We start from the raw sequence: 8,192 nt of genomic DNA on the forward strand, positions 1-8,192 counted from the left end.
GGTGCCTCGGTCCTCCAAGAAGAAGACTGCACACTGCACCTTCTGGTCTTCTGGGCACTTCATGTACCGGAAAATAGTCTCTATGGACGTCAACCACATTTGGGCCTTTGTGGGGTTGTCCATAGATCCGTCAAAGGTCTTAGGATTATACTTCCTAAAGTCCCGTAAGTGTTTCGCCTCGGCCGACAGTTGAACTGGTACTGGTGGAGCTTCCTCAGGGGCTGGAGGAACAACGGCTTGGGCCTGAGCAGGGGCGGCCTGGTTCTGCTGGGCGGCCTGGTTCTGCGGGGCGGCCTGGTTCTGCTGGGCGGCTAGGAAAGGCGCCAAAGCAGCTTGCAGCATGTCCTGATAGCGCCGCTCCATCGCGGCGAGATCCGCCTGGGTGACCGGTGCATTTGGGTCGACTGCCGGTGCAGCAGGTGGCGCCTCCGGCTGGCCACGACCGGCACCTCTGCCTCCCCTACCACCTCCTCGGCGTGCACCTCTACGTGGCGGCATTCTCCCTAAAATTCACCAACAAACTTTTCACCACAAGAACTTAACGCCCTATCTCTAGATCTAGACTATTCAGGCAAAATCGTAATCTTAACATTAGCAAGGCTTTAGGCATACCTGGCGAGTGCTGAAGGACCGTATAGCCATAGGGTGAAGTAAAACCAAAACAAAATGACTTACATCGTAGGTCAGTCTACAGAACCTAAAACACTGTGCTCTGATACCAACTGTAACGACCCAACTCCTTATACTGAATCGAAGTCATTACTCAATATAGAACCAGTGGTTTAAGTCATAAAATTTATTAAAAAGCATACGGTTTAAGAAATTCCATTTGTGAAAAAGTTAAACAAGATAGCCATGCAAAAAGTGTAAATGCGTTCTGATGTCCTACTCGGGCCCTATCTACATAAAAGATGGCAAGTAATGAAAAGGTTTCAAACTCAATTACGAAAATCTAAAATAAGGATAAGCGGAAGCAGTAGTCCCTATGGCCCTCCACGGTCACTTCGGGTCGCTCGCCAGCTTGCCCTTGCCCTTGCCTCGTCCTCTACCTGAAAACATAAAATGAAGAGAGTGAGTAAAAAAAAATACTCAGTAAGGGACCCACTACTGGTCCCACTAGGTGCCTGTTAGCTTCCTGTCAGAGTCCTGAAACTGGTACCCAATCTCTGGCACGTTCCCGAACACGTGCAACATGCGCTCCCGTAGGAACGTAGCTCTGGTCTTCGGTGCCCCGGGGGACACCTAGGACAGTCGGGATGCGAGGACCCCGTCGAGTCACTCGAGTCATATCTATCTCATGCTAGACTGGTGTCCCGTCGGACCACACAGTCCTCAATAGGTGGTGATCCCGTAGGACACCCATGCAGGTACGACTCTAACAGACTAAGCTAACAGGTACCCTACTTGCAGTATACATACACATGGCATCAGTATGAAACATATCACATAAATCGTCTCTACACTCTCCATCTCGACATTCGCCGCATGGCCACAACAGCTCTCGCCAAACATGACGGGCTAAAGTCTAATCACATCATCAGTTATATCATGCTAACATTTATTTCAGGCATTGTACTGTTTAATTCATAACATGAGAGAAATTGGAGCATACATAGTCTCACACTTCTAAACATGAAGCCAGTAGTGGAATCTCTTACCTGGAGATTCACCCGACGAGTCCTAACCGCAAGACACGTGTGCTTTCCAAGCAACGGGATCCTAAATATTTAATAACGCCAAAGTCCGTAATTAGGTCACCAACGATTAACGGTTAAGACTACGTTGAAATAACTTACCCCAGAAAAGGTTGCAGTGGATGAGTCCCTACTGAAGAGAGTCTCTCGCCGCACCGGTCACTCGGTCCAAGACGCCCTTAGGAAAAATAACTTAACTTAGTCCTAAAATAATTTAATTTACGTCCGGACCAGGGAGTCTTACTGGGAAAATGCCACAATAATTAATTAAGTTACCAAAATGTAGGTGGATGGAGCCAAATTGGTCTTGGCGGCTCGGCTGGAAGAGGACAGGGACCGGCTCGGCTTGGCGCAGGCGCGGCTCGGCTTTGACACAGGGGTTCACGCGTGCGGCTCGGCTTGCAACAGGGGGAGACGCGGCTCGGCTACGCAGAAGCGCGCGGCGCGGCTTCACACGCGAACGCGGCTCGCACGCGGACGCGGCTCGCACGCGGAATCGGCTCCGGGTTCGGGTTCGACGGCTGGCGGCGCGCGAGGCTTAGCTGCTGGATTCCCGTCGGCGCGGCGGCTGGCTGACGAACGATCCGGCTGCGCTGCGTCGGATCTCAGCGGTGCGGCGTGGCTGAGCTATCCTCCTCCGATCGAAGCGGCGCGGCGAGTTCCGGCTTCGGCTTTCAGAAGCGGCGCGGTACTACGGCTGGCTGAGGGAGACGGCTTCGGCTTTTCCGCTTCCCGGCAGACGAGCGGCACGGCTGCGGCTTCGACTCCCGACTGAGACGTCGCGGCTCGGGGCTTCGATTCGGCGAGGGCGTCGGCTTACGGCTGCGTGGCTTCGGTTTGCTCGGCGTGCGGCGGCTTGGCGTGAACCGACCCTCGACGGCTGGGAGACTGGCGCGGCGGCCTGAGGCGGACGACAGGCGGCGGCGGCGGCGTGGTTGGGAGTTAGGGTTTCCTCTCCTTCTCTTTTCTTCTCTCTTTTTTTTTTGAATTAAATTAGCACGGGTTCCAAGGCTCTTTAAATAAGAGAGAAACTAATTTCCTTTCTATTATTTTATTATTTATTTCCAAAAGTATCTCTCTTCTCTCTCTCTTCAATGAAACACCCTTGACCCTTTCCAAGCTTATAAATTAGTTGCTACTAATTAATTGATTAAATCCTCCTTTAATAAATAAAAAAAATAGAATAAATTCCAACCTTAGTTTAATAAGGGTTTCCCCCTATTAATTCCAGCAAGACAAAAGAAATAATAAAAATAAAAAAAATAAATAAAATAAAAGAAAAACGAAAAGAAAAGCTGGGCGTTACAAAGACTGACTTTTTCGATTATTGATGACCTAGGTAACTTAATCTTAATTTAAAGCTATCTATGAATTCTATTCACACAGAATTGTCCTTAAATCTATATAGGTTAGGGTAGCTCAACAGCGTTTGCCCATAAGCCTTCCATTTCAAGGGTAAGATCGGGTAGATGGCTAGGGACATAAGGTGCAAGATGAAATTCACTTCTACTCACTTTAGGGTTAGTAGATAGGTTGTTCCTTAGAAATAATCCAAGTTTTAAACAAGGGGCCCACTCTCTTATTAGCCCGAGAGAAACTCGATTTACAGCTTGGACCTAAAATCAATTATTCAATAGTAGATTAGTGGGACCTAATCAAGATTACAAACAATCTGTGAAGGATTAACTTGCTAATCATGGTTATACCAGATGGACAGAAATATACCTATAATGAGGGAGTGCAACTACGAAACTTTAGTGGAATGACTCGTTAGTTAATGAATGTTGATTAGCTTGATTTAAAAGAGCTTAGCTAGTTAATCTCGGATGTCAAAGCTCATAATCTATAGGTTCATTAGGTTCCCCTGCTAGCTCATATCGAATTAACTTTTAAGAATATGTTGAAATGATATGAATCGTTCTAATGATGTAAAGACAGGGAAACAGACAAATATATGTGATATAACGATCAGTTAAAAAAGTGAATGCAGATTCATATACGGAAGCTCATAATTGATGGAAATGGTCAAATTTGTAAAAAGTCAAAATGTTGACTTTTGACTTTGAAAAGTAAAACATTGACCGACTTTATATTTCGATGTGATTTCAGAAAAATGAATGCAGGTTCATTTTTAGAAGGACAGAATAAGACAAGATGGACAAAATGATAAAAAGTCAAAATGTTGACTTTTGATTGGAAAAAGTTGAAGTTTGACTTTCACTTGAATGGTCAAATCACCATATTACCCTTGGACTAAAGTTAGTGAGAAAATATAACATTTTGTTAGATAATCCCATTAATACTTAAGAGGATAAGTGGCTACATAAGACGTGTCTAGTACACTAAGTTCCACTAATGATTAGTGGAATGTTAGGTATTGAGATTTGAAACTAATTACATGAAATTTTTCTTGTAATTAGGATATCGAAAAACAATATTTTGAATATTTAAATTTTGGTATTTTTTTATTTTATGAAAATTTATACAAAATTCATTTTTCTTTCTTAAGTCTCAACCTAAATCCCACTTTCAATTTCTATTTCTTACAATTTCTTTCATCTATCGGGTCCCACAACCTGGTATGGAAGTTATCGGGTCCCACTAAGACCGCGATGAAAGCTAAGAACTAGCTGTTGGGTGAAGTGACGTGTCGCAACGTTGTAGGTGTTATAATGAGAGGCTGGACGTTTATACAATGTGATTGGACAACCCTCTAGAGCAAAGTAAATGTTTTGTGCCTTCTTGAAAGGAGAGTTAGACGATAAAAAGTTTGGCTTTCCAAGGAGATAAGGTTGACATCTCAAGGAAAGTGTCTATTTGTCACTGACATTGGCTTATGTGTCGAGTTTAGGTTTGTCACACCTTATCTCAAATGTCACTCCATGTGACAAGATGAAGGCGTGCCGCCTAGACATCAATTACATATCTCTCTACGAGATGACACTCTGAATGCTTCATAAGTGGAACAATTCTTACTCTTGACTATTTATCAAAGATCTTCCATTGAGCCTTAGAGATCGACATAACTTTCTGTAGCAGAAAACTACGTACCAACTCGACTTCATCGTATAGCTCTTATTACTTAACTCAAAAACTTATAAGCGATGAGCGCAAAGATGAACACAACGAGCATTACTTTACAGGTTTTGAACTTTCTCTGATCGCCTAGTACATTTACATAGTACTACTTAAGTCTATGACTCCTAGACAACAATCTCAAAGAGATAACAATGAACAAGCATAATAACCGAACTTCTTCTCTTAATGAACTTAATACTTACAAAATTCATACATTACAAATTGCAACCCTTAAACATTACTTTTAATAAAATAAAACCTAGTCTGATCTTCTCATGCCATCCTTCTTCTTTTTACCAAGGGGCCTATGTTCGTACCAAGGTACTTAAGTGTATAAGACTTCGACTTCTGTCCTTATCCTTTTCATCTACAATCCAACACAAGGACATCTTTCGGGGTCTTCTTTTCTTTCTTCATCGCTAAACGTTGCTCCTTGTGGTAGGTACTTAGAGGTGTAAAGGTGCAACTTAGTCCTTCGTTCGGTCGCCTAACCACCCCTCTTTGCGAACCGCATTTAGGGTTATCCTTTCCTTAACTCAGCCCCTTGGCTCTCTGGCACTCTGGGTTATAGTTCACTAACCTTGGTAGTGCACTCGACTTCCTTCGGAGTTGGGCTATCCACGCTAAAGAACCATTTACTTACCAATGGGCTCTTAAGACGTATGATGAGATGCCATGGTTAGCATGCAATGTAAAACTACAGAGTAACTATGCCTTTCCTTAACTAGGCTACTATGCATGAGAACCATCCTTCGCTTAGCTTCAACGCCTGGCAACCTGGGCAAGGGAAAACTTAAAACATAAGTCAATCAGACTTAGTGAGTAATGGGTTTGAGAAAACCTTTTTAGGGAAAGCACATGCAAAATCAATAAGATTAACCACATCACAACAACAACAACAACCATAAATAATAGACCTTAAAACTAAAACTTTTGTTGCCTCAACCACAATCACATAATTACGGAAAATCTACACGGTTCGAGCCATCAAGCAAGCAGTACTACTCACCGAGACGTGGGATTCTCCCATTACATCTAATCGCCTAGAACTGAGGTTTGATTTCATTAGTCTTTCATCGCCAATACTTGTGATTTACTCTCACCATCATCACGTGGTAGATCTGGGATTCAGTTTCACCCTTCATACGATTGAATGGAGATTTCTTCCAACATCTCATAATAATTCAATCTTTCACAAACGTGGGATTCTCTTATCACCAAGACCTTTTGGAATTACATTAAACTAGAACCTTATGAGTTCCCTGGGTTCCCCCTCGCCAAGACCAGGAATTTACATTCAACCAGCGTCTCACAAGTTACCTGAAAGTTTGACCAGAGTCCAACATCAACAACATGCTACACTCGCCCGACATAAGATTCTCCCTTAGCCTAGACCTAGGATACACATTCAATTACCGCCACGTAAGTTACCTGGGATTTCTACTAGCATCGTGTGATAGACCTTATTACAAGCTTATAGGACAGACAGAAGGGTTTGCCTCTCGTCCTACTTCCCTTACATATAATCACAGTAGCAACAATATTGTACTATAAGGGCACTTTCAAATAATCAACATGAGCATACAAGATTCCCACAACAAGCTTATAAACATAACACTATTTTGAGAGAAATCATTCATAGAACATATCCTTATTTAAAAGATCAACAAGATACCAAAAACTTGCTCCAAAGAAATATTTATTCACAAATAATCAACTTAGAAATCACATTGAAAACTTGTTTATCACTCGCAAACATTTATTCATTTATAAGGGATCACTAATGAAACTACTTAGACTCAACCACTTCCTTTTTTACTTTTAGAGTTATCTTCTTGTTAGGCAGTTTTTTCAACCGACCATTCATCACTTGGGGTTCCTCCTTGACATCTTCGTCTGAGGAATTGAACACTTTCGAAGAACATTTTTCTTTCTGTACTTCGGTCCTATTTATAGTGATCTTCCACGTCCAAAGGGATCACTTCCACAATTTACACGTGCCACCCTACTTAATTTGTCGTACCATGCAGTCAATCTAAACTCGAAACATAGGCTACCCGTCAATGGTGATTTGACTTTCCCTCGAGATGCACACCTTATCTCCGTGGAAAGCAAAACTCTTTAATCACCTCACTCTCCTATCTTTTTGTAAAGAAAAAGACATTTACTTCTGCCTAGCGAGTTTTCAAGTCACCCTGACAAGATACTTCCTCGCCTCCACTTAGTTAGGGGTAGACACTTCTCTTGCATTACTAAATCCCTATCTCCTAGCGTTCACCGTAGGCTTCTTCGTAGCTGGCTTACTTTTATTGCCTCGCTTGCCTTGTCGTGATAGAACTTAGACTTAACCATCTCTTTTTGTGTCCCTTCCTCATAGAATGTCATACTTATCCAGTATAACTCCCTTTCTCTGGATCAGAGCATCACAGGGTTGGATAGTGCGGTGAAATGGAAAAGTGACATATATAGAGCATATAGATGACCCTTGGATATTATGAAAGGTCACTATAAATGGTGGCTCACTTTTGCTTCCGTGTCTATTTATGAGTTTTTTAGTATTTTGAATTTTTAGACATTTTAGTTAAAGTTGTGTATATTTGTTTATCTTTATTTCTTTAAAAAGTGTTAGAATCCTGACATAGTATTTTATTGAATTTGCAAATTGTATGTTTTACGAAGAGTTATTTGATATTAATTTTATAAAAATTTTAGTTTTCATCTTTTCAAGAAACTGTAAATTGTTATTTATCTTTTGTAATGACCTTAGTTTAGCTTAAAAGTTCGGGTCATTAAAAAAATAATTAAGATTTGGAAAGATTTGAAAAATTATACAATCTCGGTCCAATTGCCTAAAACCTATAATATCTCGATATAATTGTCCAAAACCCTAAAACCCAAAACAATCAATAAGTTGATTTTTTTTTTTAATATTTTAGGGAACCTTGGTGGTTGATCTCGCCTGAGATTGATCGAAAAAAATAATTTTAGGAGTTTTTAAAAAATGTGTTACTTTTAAAAAATAAAAACCAAAAGTGTGCTACTTTTGTCAATTTTCCTAAAAAATTACCATGCTTCTTCTTGGTGGACTATAAGTTTCCTCCTCAACATCCTCAATTTTCTTGGTGTAGGCTAATCAATGAGTGAACATGAGCTCTCAAGGTAGCCAACGAGGGAGTTGACCTTGGCATTTCGTCAAAACACTAATTGGGAAGGAAGTTTGCCATTCCTAGCGTCAAGCCTATTGATTGTGGTGGTCAACTAAAAAAGCTAAGTGTTCATACTCTGCATGTGAGAAAGGGTTACTTCTGATTCAGCATGAGCTACGTATAGATGTTAACTAGGCTTTTGACCACATCTTCAAGACGTCTTCCTAAGCTACTTTGACACTGGTTTCCTTGACTACTTCAACGATACTAGTTA

The 8,192-nt window shown here is 41.6% G+C and overlaps 1 long non-coding RNA gene across 1 annotated transcript; it reads right to left on the reverse strand.

The window, feature by feature from the left end:
• Positions 1 to 350: 350 nt before the first annotated feature.
• On the reverse strand, positions 351 to 2,190 carry LOC127150037 (uncharacterized). The gene is made up of 4 exons (XR_007821965.1): positions 1,971 to 2,190; positions 1,797 to 1,872; positions 1,659 to 1,719; positions 351 to 503 (listed from the first exon to the last, which is right to left on the reverse strand). It is a non-coding gene; the product is annotated as an uncharacterized LOC127150037 (long non-coding RNA).
• Between the last annotated feature and the right edge of the window lie 6,002 nt (positions 2,191 to 8,192).

Source organism: Cucumis melo, chromosome 6, assembly GCF_025177605.1.
Source record: "Cucumis melo cultivar AY chromosome 6, USDA_Cmelo_AY_1.0, whole genome shotgun sequence".
Taxonomy (NCBI): domain Eukaryota; kingdom Viridiplantae; phylum Streptophyta; class Magnoliopsida; order Cucurbitales; family Cucurbitaceae; genus Cucumis; species Cucumis melo.